General features: G+C 42.8%; 1 protein-coding gene and 1 pseudogene across 2 annotated transcripts in view; both read right to left on the reverse strand.

Annotated features, from left to right (window-relative positions):
- The window catches only part of LOC308516756 (mediator of RNA polymerase II transcription subunit 18), a 105275-nt gene that overhangs the window by 66555 nt on the left and 21416 nt on the right, over window positions 1-17304 (reverse strand). The gene's annotated exons all lie outside the window — the stretch shown is intronic.
- Window positions 12450-12711, reverse strand: LOC308516952 (dynein light chain 1, cytoplasmic-like; annotated as a pseudogene). Its single transcript has one exon. The product of its transcript is annotated as a dynein light chain 1, cytoplasmic-like (transcript).

Below are 17304 nucleotides of genomic sequence, written 5' to 3' on the forward strand. Positions count from 1 at the left end.
TGTAAATTAGTGTACTGTAAGTGAAGTCTGATGGGGAAAATGAAACGTGCTGGGGGCTTAAAGCTCACACACATGATCAATCTCCTCCTGTTTTCCCAGGAGGGGCCTCTTGGCCACACCCTCTGGCCCCACCTGGCCATCCTTTCCTTGCCTGGGCTTGGGAGAACCGTGGCACTTTTAGTGGGCAATTTCTCTTACTCATTCTCAATCCAGGAGTACTGGGCACACAAATAATGTAGTTGGTCCTGCTTATGGCCATTCATTCGGGTAACTGTAAACTGTTTTGAGGACAGACTGATATTGACATCTGGAGTCTAGAAGTGTCATGGACTTAAGAGGACCAGGAAATAAATTGAGTCCTGGCCCAAGATCCAGCCCACTGGGTCTGTGGACCTACTGGTGGTCATTTCCCAGGGCCCCGAGTATATAACTGAAAGAGATATACTTGGAAATTAGCACACCCTCATTTTTAAAATTTTTTGAGAGTACATTTATTAAAGCTGGGGACAATGAAACAAGGAAGGGCCTAGGATAGAAAAAGCAACGACTCTCTAGAAACAACGTGGTAAAGAAGTGAGCTGTTAGCTCACCGGGGATTCAGAGAAAAGGGGGCCTTGGAGGCAGATTCAGGAGGTTAGCCCAGGATGAGCTGCTGCTACCCATTGGCCCTCTGGGCAAGTATCGTGGGGACCCTTAGAGTTTAGGAGGAAAAAAATTCACTTGAATAGGAGATCCTATGGGTGTGCTCCAAGGAGGGTGTGCCAGTGCAAACCCCATTCTGAATGCTTGGCATGTGGGATATTATCCAATATTTATAACTATTAAACTGGAAATATATTTATTTTAAAATATTAAAATCCATTATTAGTAAGGTTGGTTGTGAATAAACAAGAACTGTAAATTGTTCGTAGTACTGAATATTAGAGGACTGATGTTGGCAAACAATTTGATAATACCAAGAAAGCAATATATAAATGTATACCTGCTAATTTCATATTAAAAGAAAAGCACATTACAATAAAAAGACCTCTATGTATCATTACTGGTAATAACTATTAACCATTTGTAATGGTTAAATTGAAACCAACAACATGGGAATCTTTAACTCAGTTTATTTGCACATACGGGTACTGTTTAGTAGGGAGTATAAAGAGATAAACAAACTACAAAGGGAAAAGTGCCTATAGATATATAGACAAAGTGCTTTGGGATCACTCAAGCTATGGATGAATAATTAATTAATCCTTTATACCAATTTTTAAAAATGTTTTTATTGATTTTTAGAGAAGGAGGAAGGGAGAGGGAGAAGGAGAGGGAGAGGGAGAAGGGAAGGAGAGAGGAAAAGGGGGAAGGGAGAGAGTGGGGAGAGGGGGAGGGGAAAAAATATCAATGAGAAACATTGATCAGCTGCAGGAACTGGGGATCCAGCCCGAAACCCAGGCATGTGCCCTGACAGGGAATCCAACCAATGACCTCTTGGTGCATGGGATGACGCTCAACCAACGGAGCCACACTGGCCAGGGCCTTTATACCAATTTTTGACACTGTGTTGCCAACCAAAGTGAACGAAGAGAGTAAGCAGCTGGGTAGGGAAAACCAAGTACACTGGTTATCAGCTAGATGGCATGTGCAGGGTAAAGTCTGGCTAGGGAGTCCTCTGTAACAGATTAAATGAGTTTTATCAGAATTAGTTATCCATAGAGGAAATAAAGCAAGCAATGCACTGTTCTCTCAGACAATCATAAAACTGTTATCTACCTTTAAATAAAATACAGTCGACATCTTTCTAAAAAATACTCCTGGAAATTTGGCTGACAAGTACACATTTGAGAGAATAAATGTAGAAAATCTTTAACAATGGAATTTTTTTAAAATATATTTTATTGATTTTTTACAGAGAGGAAGGGAGAGAGATAGAGAGTTAGGAACATCGATGAGAGAGAAACATCGATCAGCTGCCTCCTGAACATCTCTCACTGGGGATGTGCCCGCAACCAAGGTACATGCCGTTGACCGGAATCAAACCTGGGACCTTTCAGTCCACAGGCCGACGCTCTATCCACTGAACCAAACCGGTTTCTGCAACAATGGAATTTTTTTAAGGCATAGATTTGATTCAAGATTAGATTATTTTTTAAATGTATACCTGAAAAAACATCTAGCAGCATCATATACTACAAAATGAATTTCTGAACTCAGTGCACTGACAGTTCACACACCCTGAGAGATTTCCTTACCATAAAGTACTCCAGAGTCAAAGGATGCACTTTAAACTAGTGCCCCCTCCCTCCCTCTCTTCCTCCTGCGTGCAGCACTCATCACACTACAACCCCCTTTTCCTTTGCCAGAGAGAATAACTTTTCTCATACTTATTAAACAGTTTACAATGACCTCTTACATCCATTATCTCATACCTATGAAGAAATTATTATCCCTATTTTATAAATGAAGAAACTAAAGTATAAAGAGGTTAGTTGACTAGGACATTCACAGCTAGGAATGTCCCAGGTCTTCAAACTCCAAAGGTAGTAAATGCATTATATATTGAGTAAATATGTCAGAATTTTCAAATTGTCAAAATAAACACCTGGTGCTTTACACAATAGAGAAGTTAAATTGCAAACCAAACTTGAATCTGAAAGCTGTATAGGTTCAACCATCTCTTCCCTAAAACAGTCAAATAGCCATGACTAATAGTCACAGAGCGGTCTATAATGGAACACCAGACTCTCTTAGACCAATCTTCTCTCAATGCTCCTTTTCCTTTTCTGAGAGTAGTAACAGTAACTTACTACAGGAATTTGAAGGGTATAATACAACCCTACTCGCTTCTGGAAACAATTCCATAAGCTAGGTACAGCAGGAATCATTATGCCCATGTTAAAGATGAGAAAAATAAAGTTCAAAGATGTCACTTAGCCCTCAAAGTTGCACAATAAATAAGACAGGATTTTATTTATTAAGTCCTTACTTGCTTACTGTCTGATTCCTCTTTCATCCCATTCCTAATCAGTCTATAAGCTCCCAAAGGGAAAAGACTTCTTTTGTTTTCAATGCTTTATCCACACGGTTGGTCTACAATAGTATTTAGAACACAGTAGGCTTTCAAAAAGCCTACTGTGTTCTAAATACTGAATGAATGAATGGTTTTGAAAATGAAGAAGACCAACAGCAAAAAACAAAAAGGAAAAAGTTCCTTCCAGCCCTGGCTGGCTACCTCAATTGGTTAGAGCGTTGTCCCAATATGCTGAGGTTGCAGGTTCAATCCCCGGTCAGGGCAAATACAAGAATCAACCAATGCCCATACTACCCAAAGCAATCAATAGATTTAATGCACTCCCCATTAAAATACCAACGGCATATTTCACAGACCTATAACGAACTCTCCAAAAACTCATCTGTAATAAAAAAAAGACCCCGGATAGCTGCAGCGATCCTGAGAAAGAAGAACAAAGTAGGAGGGATCTCAATACCGGATATCAAGCTGTATTTCAAAGCCACTGGTTCTCAAAACTGCCTGGTCCTGGCACAAGAACAGACATATAGACCAATGGAATAGAAAAGAGAACCCAGAAATCGACCCAAACCATTATGTTCAATTATTATTTGACAAAGGAGGCAAGAACATACAATGGAGTCAGGAGTCTCTTCAATAAACGGTGTTGGGAAAATTGCAAAAAAATGAAACTAGACCACCAACTTACACCATGCACAAAAATAAACTCAAAATGGATAAAGGAGTTAAACGTAAGAAGGGAAACCATAAAAATATTAGAGGAATCCACAGGAGCAAAATCTCAGATACATGCCAAAGCAATATCTTCACCGATACAGCTCCTAAGGCAATGGAAACAAAAGAAAATCAACCAAGGAATGCATAAATAAGTGGAATAATAAATTTATGTCTTTCTCTCTCTCTCCCTTCCTCTCTTTAAAATCAATCAATAAAATTTTTTTTAAATTCCTTCCATTAGGATGGCATAGTAAGAGACTTGAAACAGGCTTCTACTAGTTAGAAAGGCTAGACTAATTTTACTGACTCAATTCCATTGGCATGTTATGTACTTTACCTAAAAAGAATTTAAGTAAGAGAGGTGAAGTAGGTTTCTATTTCTGATGTCACAATCATGGCATGTTCTGACATAAATCTAAGACTTAAACTGCAGGTTTGAAACTGATTAAATTTTTACTAAAAGCAAAAACTAAAGGTAACATTTTCTTGATTGATTGTTGACTCTTTGGCTAGAAAAGTATCTGAATTTCAGTTATTTCTTCAATGTTAGTTCCAGCAGCCAAAACTGCTTTATATAATTTGTTCTCCAACACATTTCTCATAAACTTATAAGCAAAGATTATAAACCTTTTAATAATGAAATCTTTTAGTAATAATTAGCGAAAACCTCAGCCTAAGAACTGACCATCCTTTCCCACCTCTCGGGATCCATAAAATTGCCGTTCTGTCTAGGTACAAAGTAATCCAGAATACCATAAGACAAAGTAATGGCACCAACTTTCAGTATGACATTGTTTATAATTCTAGAAACTACAATTCCTTAAGAATCAGCTTGCTCTGACTGGGAAATATTTTCATTATTTTCTCCAATATTTAAATTTCAGTAAATCACAAGGTGCTGGTGGTGGTATGATGTGTAACTGCAATAGGTGTGAGATAATGGAAAGAGCACTGGGCTTGAAGTATGGTTTACTCTTTCCTACCTATTGCGCTCTGTGACCTTGGGCAAGTCACAGAACATTGTAGAGGCTGCAGATTTAACATCAGTCAGCCATAACATGAGAGAACCACCACCTCACAGAATTATAGTGAAAATGAAATCACATAATGTATACGAGGCCCTACCCAGGTAGCTCCATTGGTTAGTGTGTCCTCCCCATAAGCCAAGGTTACTGGTTCTATCCTCGTCAGAGCACATGCAAGAATCAACCAATGAGCCAAAACCGGTTTGGCTCAGTGGATAGAGCGTCAGCCTGCGGACTGAGGGGTCCCAGGTTCGATTCCAGTCAAGGGCATGTGCCTGGGTTGCGGGCACATCCCCAGTGGGAGATGTGCAGGAGGTGGCTGATCGATGTTTCTCTCCCATCGATGTTTCTAACTCGCTATCTCTCTCCCTTCCTCTCTGTAAAAAGGATCAATAAAATATATTAAAAAAAAAAAAAGAATCAACCAATGAATGCATAAGTGGAACAATAAATCAATGTTTCTCTCTCTTCTCTCCCCCTTCCTCTTTCTCTTGAAAATCAATCAATAAGATAATAATAATAATATATAAGATGTTTTAAAAAAATAACAGTCCTGGCATGTTTGAAGAAGAAGGTAACAGCTGTTCCTTAGTTTTTTAACTACTAGAACAATTCTGTGGATGCTTCTTCAAAGTATAGCCAGGAAAATACTTCTTCAAAGTATAGCCCACTCATTGCTAGATTAAAAATTGAAGAACAACTGTATTAAAGACCTCTATCCCTGCCCTAGCCGGTTTGCTCAGTGGGTGGCGCGTGGGCCTGCAGACCATAGGGTCCCTCTTCCATTCCAGTCAAGGGCGCGTATCTTAGTTGCAGGCTCCTCTCCCCCCCCCCCCCCCCGCCCTCCCCCGATCCCGGCGTGTGTAGGAGGCAACCAATTGATGTGTTTCTCTCACATCCATGCTTCTCTGTCTTTCCCTCTCTTTTCCACTCTCCCTAAAAATCAATGGGAAAATATCCTCTAGTGAGGATTAACAACAACAAAACACCTCTATCCCTATACAATACTACTAACACAATCTGAGAATCTCAGAATAAATCACTTCCAGTATGAGCTTCCATCATGAGATATGTAAATAATAAAGTACAAAGGGCTTTGTCTGCCTACATGGCTAACGTGGGAATTTAACCTACATAACTTCCATAACCTTCCCTGATTCCTGTAAAGCAGTCCTGACCGTCCTCATGTCAGCGACTTGAAATACTGAATCTTTTCCAAAAGGAATACCTGTGTTATAAAGCGTTATCTTAAGCTAAATTCCGGCAATTCAGTCTTCCAGCCGGACGTACATAGCTACCATTACCTACAAAGTTGGGTCAAATCCACAAGATTCACGCGTTGCAGTAAGGACCGTAGTACTCACTGCCTCTACTCCAGCAAACTGGCTTCATTCCTTTTATTTGGTGAAATAGACCTTTTTTTTTTTTTTTTTTTTTTTTTTTTTTTTTTTTTGCTTTCTAGAAGCCACTAAGTTTGTTTTCTCTATAAAGCAGGCCCTTCTATTAATGGACGTTTTCGTTCGTCCTTTTAAGCAGAATAAATAGAAGATGTTGGGACTGAGGTCCTGCGGTCTGGTTCCGCACGCGATGAATGAAAGGCTGGTCGCCGCTTAAACCACTTTCTCTCCGAGTTTCGAGAGGCGCTGCCGCTGCGCCCATCCGCACGGGCGCTTGGGTTCCCCGATCTCAGCGGCGCCCCACAGACATCGCAGCACAGCCTAACCTTTCCCCGTTTCCCCGCGAGTGGGCTCATCTCTTTCCCAAAGGACAAGTCCCCGACCGAAAACGTGCCCGAGGTCCGCGCCCTGGGTCGCCCGGGGCTGACGGTTAAGAGCGAGACAATCACCCCGAGATTTTCCACCGAAACTCCGTCCGCCTCCGCCCGGTTCCCGAGCTTCCGCTCTGCGCAGCCGGGATGCAGAGGTCCGAAGCCGGGCGGTTTTGAAAAATGGACTTTGATCCGATCCGGTTACCGTAACCGGATCCCCAGGGGCCGGTCCCCGTCAGGGACTGGTCCCGGGGGCTCCCCCGAGGAGGCAACTCCAGGCACAGGCACAAAGGGACGCAAAGCAGCCCAGACAAAAGGGCCCCGCCAAAGCGCCTGGGGCGGAGGGAGAGCCCGCGCGGGGCGCTCAGCAGGCGGAGCAGTCCCGCCGGACCGTTGTGGGAGGGAGGGCGCAGGAGGAGGCGGCGGCCCCAGCCCGTCCGGTCCGCCGCCCGCGGCCCGCGCCCTGTCCCTCCCCCGGACCGCGACCCCCTGGCGGAACCAAGAACGCGACCCGAGCCTAAGGAGCGGCCGCAGCCGGACCCCGGGCACTTCCCGCTCACTTTTCCTTGCTCGTTGAACTCACCGGGGTCGCCCCGCCGCCTCCTCAGCCTCCACAGTAGTTTCCCCCGGAAATCCTACTTGGCCCACCGGCCGCCAGCGGCTGCCAGAGCCTGCGGCCCCCCGGGAGGGGGGAGAGAGGGAGCAGGCCGGACAGTGAGGGGGTAGGAAGTGTCGCCGCGGGGGCTCACGGAACTTGTAGTCTCCAGCCCCCCTAGCCAGCTCTGTTAGGGCCGACAAAATGGCGGAAACGTCTCGCTGTTTGCTCTCCGGGCGGTCGCCCCACGCGGCCTCTCTGGGCATGCGCCGCCCACTGGAGCCCCGCGTGGAAAAGAATTTGGGCACTTTTCCTGGTATTGAGGCGGACAAAGGTCTATGGACTTGGAAGGACAGAGTTCAGTATACTGAGCTCCAGGCAGTGCCTAAGGTGGCAGCTGATGTAAGTGTTCTGTTTGAGAAAACTGTGCGGCCCAATTTCAAGTATAATCTCCCCAAAAGAAAAAAACAGAAACTACTCACGGCCAATTTGAAGTGCAAAAAATTTAGAAGCAAGTTCCCTCAGGTTTGTGCATAAGGAAGAAACTCTTAATACCTTCAGCCCGTTAAATCCAGTTATTCCGCATCGCAGATATCTCAGTTCCTCCCCATTGTCTCCGCTACCGTCACCGGGAGGAAGCCACCAACGTCGCTCCCCAGAACTCACTAGTTTCAGGCTCCAGGAGAGAGCAGGGCAGGGAAACCTCGCCGTGATGGCGAGCCTTTTGAGCTCCGCGTGCCAGCATTTTGAAAAACCCTAACTTAACTCTGGTGCCGTGTCACATATAGACATTTTTTGATATTTGCAAACATAGTAAAGCAAAGATTTATATTTTTTATATTTATTTTATATATTTAAATGCCATGTAACAAAGAAAAATCAACCAAAAAAATGAGTTCGCGTGTCGCCTCTGACACGCGTGTCATAGGTTTGCCATCGCTGGTAGGGGATAGTTAACAAGGTAATGTGATCGCTCCCCCCTTTTTTTCCCCCTTTCATTTATTGATTCTAGACAAAGAGAGGAAAGGAGAGAAGAAAAACATCGATGAGTTGTTCCACTTATTTACGCGTTCATTGCTCGCTTCGCTTCTTGCGTGTGCCCTGCCCAGAAGCCAAACCCGCAGTGTTGGGTTATCAGGAGGATGCGCTCAGCAGCTGGCCTCTGTGCCAGGGTCCGGTGCGCTCTTCAAGGTGGTTGTGCTTCCCAGGAGAACGGAAAAGAGGCTTTTCAAAAGTGTGTTCACCTTGATGCGCAAAAACAACGGCCCGGACTTGCTTCCTGCAAAGATAACCTTTTACTAGGGAGGTGACAGGCGTGAGGGTGACTACCCTTCCTGACCTGCCCCGTTAGGAGCTTAGGGTCAGACCATCCTGTGAGGTCACTCTCAGATTTACTGCAGAGCCCCTTTTTCGTTCACATGGAGATATTCAGTTTGTGGAAACTCGTCAGTTGGGATATAAATATTTTTGTATACTTATCTATACTTTTCTGCATGCATATTATGCCCCCAGTATAACTTATTAAATGGAAAGTGGCCTGGACCAGGCCTCTCTTGTCTTCTGGGAGGCCAATTAACAATAAAGATTATTTCTAATCATTATTATTTCTGGATTTAGGGCTTATGGGCTTTGTTGGAGCATAATGTTAAGAGCAGAGGCTTTGGCAACAAACCTGTTCTGCCACTTCCGGTCTGTGTGCCCTTGGCTAAGTTATTTAAACCCGTTAGGATTCAGTTTTCTCCTTGTACAATAGCAAACATAATAGTACCTAATATATAGGTTGGTGTGAGAATTAAAGTTAATGCACATAAAGTGGCCAACATGTTAAATGCTTAATAAACGATGACTGTTATGGAGGGTAATATTAGTTTTCATCTTTTTTTGTTTAAGCTTCCAAATTTTCAACAAAGAACATAGACACAGGCTACAGGAATAAGGATGTTCATTGTAGCACTATTTGCAGATAATAATAATAATAATAATAATAATAATAATAATAGAGCCTTAGCCAGTTTGGCTCAGTGGATAGAGCACTGGCCTGCGGATTGAAGGGTCCCGGGTTCAATTCCGGTAAAGGGCACATACCTCGGTTGCAGGCTCCAGAGAGAGAGTGCAGGAGGCAACCAATTGATGTGTCTCTTACGTCGATATTTCCCTCTGTCTTTCCCTCTCTCTTCCACTCTCTCTAAAAATCAATGGAAAAATACCCTCGCGTGAGGATTTAAAAAAAAAACACACAGAACAGATAAATAATAAAATAAATTTAAAAATAATAATAATAGAGTGGGCAAATCAATTGTGATATATTCATAATATAAAATACTACAAAACAGTTAAAGTGAATAAACCAAAACTACAGGTATCCACGTGGATAAAATAAAATGTTAAGTTGCAGAAGGTTATATACAGCTTGATACCATGTATATAAAATTTTTAAATATGACAGACAACACTATATACTATTTAAGGGTTCATACATACGTAGTTTTTCATGTTTTGTTTTGCTTTTTAATATGGAACGCTTCACGAATTTTAATGTCATCCTTGTGCAGGGGCCATGGTAATCTTCTCTGTATGTTCCAGTTTTAGTATATGTGCTGCCGAAGCAAGCACCACACGTACACAGGACAATGCAATTCTGAGGAGAGAGGAAAAGGAATGGGTGAAAGGAGGGATGCATTGGGGCTTAAAACATAGATCTGATATTTCATTTCTTTAAAAGACTTGAAAGAAAATAAGGCAAATTATGAAGATTTGATAACTTTGGTGAAAGGTGCTTAGGTGTTCGTTATAAAAACATCTATTTTCCTATATGATTGAAATAGTTCTCTAAAAGAAAGCATGGAGCAGAGCAATATACAAAATATGCTACCTTTTTTAAATAAGGAAAAATGGTAATGTATAGCCATAACCGGTTTGGCTCAGTGGATGGAGCATTGGCCTGTGGACTGAAGGGTCCCGGGTTCGATTCCAGTCAGGGACATGTACCTTGGTTGCGGGCACATCCCCAGTAGGGGGTGTGCAGGAGGCAGCTGATCAATGTTTCTCTCTCATCGATGTTTCTAATTTTCTATCCCTCTCCCTTCCTCTCTGTAAAAAATCAAATATATATTTTTTAAAATGTTAATGTATTTATATCACCCACCTCTGTTATGCCAACCTGAAATCAGTGGCTTTCACAATAGTAGTAGTGGTGGCAGAGGGGGAGTATAAAGTTTTTGTTTTTAAACAGTTTTTTTTTTACACACAGTGAATTTCATTCTTTTTGGTGTTCAGTTCTATGAGGCAAATGCATACACTTGTGTAACTACCACAATTATCATTTAAATTATCCATTTACTCCAAATACTCCCTCATGCTATATTTTATAGTCAACCTCTCCCCCAACCATGGCATCCACTGATCTGTTTTCTGTTCCTGTAGTTTTCCCCCAGAAAGTCATACAAATGGAAGAAAAAAGTATAGCTTTTTGAGTCTGACCACTTTCACTTAGAATAATGCATGTGGAATTCATCCATGTTGTTGCATGTATCAGTAGTTTGTTCCTTTTTATTGCTGAGTAGCATCTCATTGTATGGATGTATCATAATTTGTTTCTTCATTCATAGTTGGGGACATTGGAATTGTTTATAGTTTTTGTTGACTGTGAATGAAGCTACTGTAAACATTTGTGTATAGGTTTCTGTATAAACATAAGGTTTTATTTCTCTTAGGTAAACACGTAGGAGTGGGATTGCTGAGTTGTATGGTAAGTGTACATGTAATTTTATATTTAAAAACCCAAATTTTTTCCCAAAATGGCGACACCAGTTAGAATTTTCGTAGCGAGAATGAAAGTTCCAGTTGCTCTGTGTGCTTATCAGCACTTGATATTGTCAGATTTTGAAAGTATTGTTTTTAGCCATTCCAATGTGTGTGTAGTGGTACCTCCATAAAACCAACATTTCCTTAATAACTAAGGATATTCAGCCTCTTTTCATGTGCTGATTTGCCATCTATATATTTTCTTTAGTGAAGTATCTGTATTAGTCTTGTGCCCATTCATTTACAGGGTTGTTTTCTTATTGCTAATGCGTTGTGAGAATTCTTTTTACATTCGAGGTATGAGACCTTTATTAGGTAAGTGATTTGCAGATGTTTTCTTATGGTCTGTGGTCTGTTGTAGCATCTTTCACAGAGCAGAGTTTTAAAATTTTAATTAAGTTCAGTTTGTCTTTTTTTCTCTTGTGAATCATGTCGTAGCTAAGAAATCTTTGCTAAACTCAAGATCACAAAAATTTCCTCTCATCTTTTTTTTTTTTTTTTTTTTTTGGCTAATTGTTTTATAACCACAACAAATGAATGCCCTGTACAAGACAACACAATAAATGCCCTGGCTGGTGTGCCTCATTTGTCCTGTGCACCAAGAGGTCACTGGTTCAATTCCATGGGTTAGGGCACGATCAATTGATTGCCTCCCATACTCGAACCCACAACCTGGGTATGTGCCCTGACCGGGAATCGTATCAGCGACCTATTGGTGCACTGGACAATGCCTAACCAACTGAGCCACATTGGCCAGGGCTTACAGAGTTTTTAATACACTGGAGAGCGTTTGGCTTGCTAAAAACAGTAGGTTACTCAAATTTTTCATTTTCTTTTGGAACCTCCATTTAGACAACACCCTAGCTGAGCTACATTTGGATAAATCATAATTCTGTTTATCCCTCAGTTTGCCACTCAAAAGATTACATGAGCATTCTGTTAAGATGCTTTGGGCCCAACTGGTATTGCTCAGTGGTTGAGGGTCAACCCATGAGCCAGTAGGTCACAGTTCTGTCCAGGCCAGGGCACATGTCTGGATTGTGCACTCAATCTCCAGTAGGGGACATGCAGGAGGCATCTGATTTTTCTCTCCTTCTCCTTCTCTCTCTAAAATCAATAAAAACACACCCTAACCAGTTTGGCTCAGTGGATAGAGCCTCGGCCTTCGGACTCAAGGGTCCCGGGTTCGATTCCGGTCAAGGGCATGTACCTTGGTTGCGGGCACATCCCCAGTGGGGAGTGTGCAGGAGGCAGCTGATTGATGTTTCTCTCTCATCGATGTTTCTAACTCTCTATCCCTCTCCCTTCTGCTCTGTAAAAAATCAATAAAATATTTTTTAAAAATAAATAAATAAAAATAAAATCAATAAAAACACTTAAAAAAAAAACACTAACACAATAAAAGCTTCAAGATCAAGGTGTTCCTTTAGGCAAGGCTGAAGATTTCAGTCTCTGGTATTTAGAATTAAGGCTGCAATCTTATTTTTGGGTGGATCACTGGGTGTGTGGGTGCTATCCATGCTTTTAATCAGATTTAAACAGAAGAATGGCCACTTGGCCCAGATAGAAGTAGATGAAGTGTTTGTGTCACATAGCTACCGAAGTTCCTTCCCACAATGCAGTGCCAGGTGGGGTGGTACTTCTTGTCAGATTCCTTCATAGTATGGGCCACAATGTCCTTCTCTGTGTTATATTTCTTCAGTGCTTGAGTAGCACATTCCACGGAGTCCTGTTGCTTCTCCTCCTACATGTCAGCATTTTTGATCACTGCCTTTTGGTCACACATGGTTATAGTGGAGCAGGGGCCGGTTGACTGCAACAGTCTCCTGAGGGCGGGGTGGTCCAGGTTCAGATCCAGAGAAGCCTCCCCCTATATTTTCTTATAGTTTAGTTTTAGGTTATCATTTATTTCTTTAGGATTTCTGCATATACTTTTATATTCTTGATCTATACCTTGAAGAATACACAAGCTTTCCTCTGAATGGGAACATTGTGTGACTTGGGATAAGCATGATATAGAGCAGTGATGGCGAACCTATGACACACGTGTCAGAGGTGACACGCGAACTCATTTTTTTGGTTGATTTTTCTTTGTTAAATGGCATTTAAATATATAAAATAAATATCAAAATATAAGTCTTTGTTTTACTATGGTTGCAAATATCAAAAAATTTCTATATGTGACACGGCACCAGAGTTAAGTTAGGGTTTTTCAAAATGCTGACACACCAAGCTCAAAAGGTTCGCCATCACTGATATAGAGACTAGCTTTACACTGTGTACACTTTTGTGCCATTGAATTTTTCCTTAAATGTATATCTTACCATACCTTAAAAACAACAGCAAACTAGGGAATTTTTTTTTTTTAAGCTAAAAGCTCAAAAAGTGTTGGGGGACTACTGAAACACAGTTCCAACCACCATAGTTGAAAATCATCAGGATGATTGTTGGACTGGAAGACTTCACCATAGTTTCCAGTCCTTTGAGCTCTCTTCTGTCACAGCTGTGAATGGCTCTACAGGCCTAGCAGTTCTTACTGGGCCAAGAACCAAGTCCAATTAACTGGTAAAGAATTAATTGGGCCGAGCAGAACCTCTCTGGAGGGAGACCAGAACTTGGCTGGAGATCCTGGCTAGGCTGCTGATCAACTGAACGCTGTCTCTGTGTCATTCCCTCTTCGCCGACTCTGTCTACGCCTTTGGGAACCCCTGGACCTGCTGGGGTTGGACCCCGGCACGAAAGGTTGCATGCTTAGTTGGAAACAGGAAAGTGGATTCAGGTGGGATAGGGTGGGAGGGAGTCCCAGCTCTGTCTCCACTGCGGGGCCCACGCCATCCCTGGAGAGGGAGGTGTTTTCTGGTGGAGGTTGGTGAGCCCGTCCCTCTGCTCAGAGTCCCTCAGGTGGACATGGGAGGTCAGGGGGTCTCAAACCTTGGAGTCCATCTTGCCTTTGAACGCTCTGACCCGCGTGTGATTTTGCAGCGTCACTGGAAAAACAGGGACTCCCTGGGCAGGTCTCACTGATACTGACGCGTTGCGTTACATGCATCAGAGTCACGGGCTGATGCACTGCGGCCGCCCGAAAGGCCTGGAGGCCTCGGGAAGCCGTCCGGCTCCGGCGGTGCTGCGTCTCCCAGGGCCCTGGTTTTCTGGAAAGTTCACATCCTCTCATTGGCAGCACATTCTGCCCATTGTTTTCTTGAAGCGACAGGCTCACTCCATTGGCTGTTAGGGAAGTGATTCCAGGCCTCGTGTCTGAGTGAGTGCTGGTCTGGGCTGCTCTGCTGGGTGGAAGCGGTTCCCGCCTAGCAGCTCAGGGCCCAGGCTCTGCCCCGGGGGCAGGTGCGCCCGCTCTGGCCAAGGCGCTTCGTGAGCGCTTCTGTCCGTCCCACAGACTATAAAGGCGCATGTTCGTGAGGGTTGAGTTTTCATAAAATTAACATGTTTTGAAGCTTCGTCAAAGACATTCTTATGCGAGCTGGGCATTTTTTACTGTCAGTGACAGCAAAGAGCATAGGGACTTGTTGCCACCTCCCTTCCCCCCGCGGCCCCCCCCCCCCCCCCCCGCCCGCCCCAACTAGGCTACGCCCCAGGTCAGCGCAGGGACAGAGGCAAACGTCTCGGTATTATTATGAAAATCGTTTTGCTCTCATGGACTTCCTGAAGGGGCTCAGGGATAGTCAGGGGTCTTGGGACCAGACTTTAAGCACTGCTTGCTGCCCGGCTGGTATGGCTCAGTGGTTGAACATCGACCTCTGAACCAGGAGATCGAGGTTCAATTCCCGGTCAGGGCACATGCCTGGTTGAGGGCTCCATCCCCAGTGCAGGGCGTGCAGGAGGCAGCAGATCGATGATGTTTCTCTCTCATCTCATTGATGTTCTATCTCTCCCTCTCCCTTCCTCTCTCTCTCTCTAAAAATAATAAAGTCAATCAATAAAAACCTATTTTTAAAACACCAAAAAAAAAAAAAAAAAGAATTAATTGGGCCAATCAGAGAACAACATGCAAATGAGTGAATCTGACTACTATAAAGCTTCCTCAGGGTAGCTGAACATTGCAGAATTTAGAGACGTGGGTTTGCTGCCACCCAAAGGCCACATCTTTCAATAACAGATTCATGGAACTAGCCGAGGGAAGGGGCAGAATCCCTCTCAGAATTGAGTCCTCTAGGGGACTCTGGATTGGAGTAAGAGTGATTTATAAAATTTTCCCTTTTCCCCTTCAGCTCAAACCCAAATTGGTAAGAGGGGCTCCTAAGAGTGGCAACTGTGGCATCAGATTGTCTAGGTTTGAATCCTGTTTTTACCTTGGGTAAATCAGATAACCTGCTCTATACCTGTTTCCTGACCTATAAGATGAGGATGATAACAGTAGCTCCTTGGTATGTTGGGAAGATTGAATCAGATCATGTAAAGTGTTTAGCACAATGCCTGCCGCATGGTGAAAACACAAGAAATAGTAGCTGTTTTTAGGCAGAACTTGAGAAACCCTGGTCATTGTAAACCGAGAGACTGTACCTTGATGCACAGGAGTCCATTGGAAAGGCCTGTAGCCTCTAACTCCACCAACTCCACCACTTAAGGCTTGTAACTTGGAGCAAGTGTCTTAACCTCTCTGAACCTTACCTCTCCTCAGGGGCGTTTTTGGATGTTACGTGAACTCATCCACATAAAGCACCAAGCACAGTGCCTGGCATGGAGTGGACAGTTAATACGTGGAGAGAATCATTGACTGGCTGCCTCCTGCACACTCTCTACTGGAGATTGAGCCGGCAACCCAGGCATGTGCCCTAACTGGGACTCAAATAAGAACCAAGTTAAGTTGGACACCAGGGTGAATATTTTATGTCCATTTTAATAGTGGAAAAGTGAGAAGAATAAAGATTTGGCCAAGAATTATATATAAAAAATGAGATACAGAGCTAGATTCACAATACCTACCTCTAATGTGTTGCTCCTCTAACTATATTAGTTTTCTCAAGGTGAATAAACTCAGCACCAATACTATGTTGTTAATAATAATACGTACCTTTTATTGAGATCTTGCTAAATTTAGCCTCTGTGTTTGTGTGCACTATTATCTTATTATTTCACTCAGTTTATAATAGAGTTCACCCAAAATACTATGTACCAAGGGACTGTTAGGCACTGGGGACACAGGAATGAATGAAACAGTCACCATTCCTGTTCTGTGGGAGTTCACAATCCAGAAAGGAAGTGAGTAGTTGAAGACATAATTATAAAGGGTAATTGGCAGGTACTACAGAGAGCGTATAACAGTGAACCCAACCTACCATGGGCAGCAGGGAAGCTTTCTGAAAGAGGTGCCTATTCTCACAATAATCTGGCAAGGTAGGTGCTATGAATATACCCTTTTCACAGATGAGAAAACTGATGTTCTCAGAGAGATTAAGTAACTAGGCAGTGCTAGAGCCCGGATGTAAGCCTAGACCTATATATACCTAGACCAAAGCTCATTCTTTTAGCTGCTAAGTTATTTCTTAGCAGATATTTCCATTAGTTTGTCCTTTCATTCTGGGTCATGTGAGTGGAATGAACTATTAACTGAGATGTCTGCAATGCAGGAAGTTGAAGTCATGGCTTACAAACTGTGCAAGCATGTCTGTGTCAGGGTTGGCTGTCAATTTTGGAATGACAACTATTTAGTGATACAGCTCTTTTGCTAATGTTTGAATAGATGTTCAGGTCAATGGAATATTATTCAACAGCTATGTACTGAGTGCCTACTATGTACCAGGTGCTGGGTGCTAGGTGCTGTTAGAGTTACAGTGATGATAAAACAAGTTCCTAAGTACTAGGCTAAAGATTGTCTTAATCGCTAACAAATAAAAACATTTAAATAACAAAGCCATAATCCTGGCAGTTAGAAACTGTAGGTAACTTACTGTAATAGCTACCAGGTTTTGAGCATCAACCATGTGCCAAGCATTGCATGAGGTACCTTAAGGAAAATAAACATGATCATGATCATAATTACTAGTAAAAACTAAAAGACACCTACTGTGAGATTGTGTTGAGCAGTTTACATTATCTGTTTTAACTCCATTCTCTTAATCCATGTTCATTCTATAATGCTAATATCGCAGTAATAATGATGCTAATATTGCCCATTCCATAGAGGAGAAAATTGAACTTCAGGGATTTTTGCCTGAGTTCCCAAAGCTAGTAAATAGAAGAGCTAGAATTCAAACCCAGGTCTGTCTGACTCCAAAACTTAGGCTCTAGACGAGCCGTGGGCAAACTACGGCCCGCGGGCCGGATCCGGCCCGTTTGAAATGAATAAAACTAAAAAAAAAAAAAAGACCATACCCTTTTATGTAATGATGTTTACTTTGAATTTATATTAGTTCACACAAAC

This window comes from Myotis nattereri (genome assembly GCF_964212035.1).
Source record: "Myotis nattereri genome assembly, chromosome: 3".
In the NCBI taxonomy this organism is placed as follows: domain Eukaryota; kingdom Metazoa; phylum Chordata; class Mammalia; order Chiroptera; family Vespertilionidae; genus Myotis; species Myotis nattereri.